We start from the raw sequence: 1,091 nt of genomic DNA, 5'->3' as shown, positions 1-1,091 counted from the left end.
CTGGCATATGTATTTGAACTCCCATTTTCTAGAAGTGGTATAGCTGTTAGTCTTTTGAAATCACCTACCAGGAACCCAATCCTACTGGCATGTGCAATAGAAAGAACTGGTTTTCTCCCACAAGAAGAGGGTGACCTCTGTGAATGCAGCAACATGCTGATGTCCCTCAATGCAAAAGCATTAGCATTATTTCCTTTTTTTGCTGATTCTACTGTGTGAACTTGGATCAAGTTAGGTTGGCCCCTACTACTCATGAGATGGGGACCACAGTTCATCGTTCTGCAGCAATGAGCATAGGTGGAAAAAGCTACTTTTGCTAATGAAATTCTCAAAAGCAAGGAAAATGTCTTGGTAATTTCCCTGAGTAAAACCCCTAAGGCTGAGACCTGGTTAACAGGATAGACTTCACCCCTAAACTTTTACATATCTTCAAGTTGATATGAAATTATGTAACTACCATGTAAGACTTTCCACCTTAATAGAGGTTGTCTGATCCTTTTCATCATACTGAAGACACCTGAACATTTCTAAATGCCTAAATAAGCCCCTGAAGGTAGAAGACTAAAAATACTATTTATGACATACTTTCATTATCCTATGCAAATTATTTTCTGATACTGCACTTGATCTTAGCCAAAAGGCTGAGAAGTGAGGCAAACCATGTTCTGATAGAAGTTGTATTGCCTAGGCTTTTCAGACTTAGTGTGTGTTTATGTTTGAAATACTACAATATTTCAGCAGTCACTGTTGGGTACAAAAATGAAGAAGCGTGGGAAGTAATGACAATATAATTTTCTGAAACAACCTTACACATAGGAGCAAACTTCACATCTAAGAGATTTGCTTTCACATAGAAAAAAAGGACAAAACTTTCCAAGGAGTCAATTCTGAATCATAGGGACCCTGTAAGAGACAGAGTAGAACTACCCCCGTGGGCATCTGAACCTGTGACTCTTTATAAGAGCAGAAAGCTTCATATCTCTTCCACAGAGAAGTTAGTGGTTTCAAACTGCTGATCTTCTGATTATCAGCCCAATCCATAACCCACTACAATACTAGGGCCCCTCTCACATAGAATATATATATGTGTC

The 1,091-nt window shown here is 38.8% G+C and overlaps 1 pseudogene; it reads right to left on the bottom strand.

The window, feature by feature from the left end:
* Window positions 1-548: 548 nt before the first annotated feature.
* On the bottom strand, window positions 549-653 carry LOC115873808 (annotated as a pseudogene).
* Window positions 654-1,091: the final 438 nt, after the last annotated feature.

The sequence above is a fragment of the Echinops telfairi genome, unplaced genomic scaffold (assembly GCF_000313985.2).
Source record: "Echinops telfairi isolate 266 unplaced genomic scaffold, ASM31398v2 ScPeMD7_7469;HRSCAF=8507_1, whole genome shotgun sequence".
In the NCBI taxonomy this organism is placed as follows: domain Eukaryota; kingdom Metazoa; phylum Chordata; class Mammalia; order Afrosoricida; family Tenrecidae; genus Echinops; species Echinops telfairi.
This window is presented reverse-complemented; position numbering and strand designations above follow the sequence as displayed.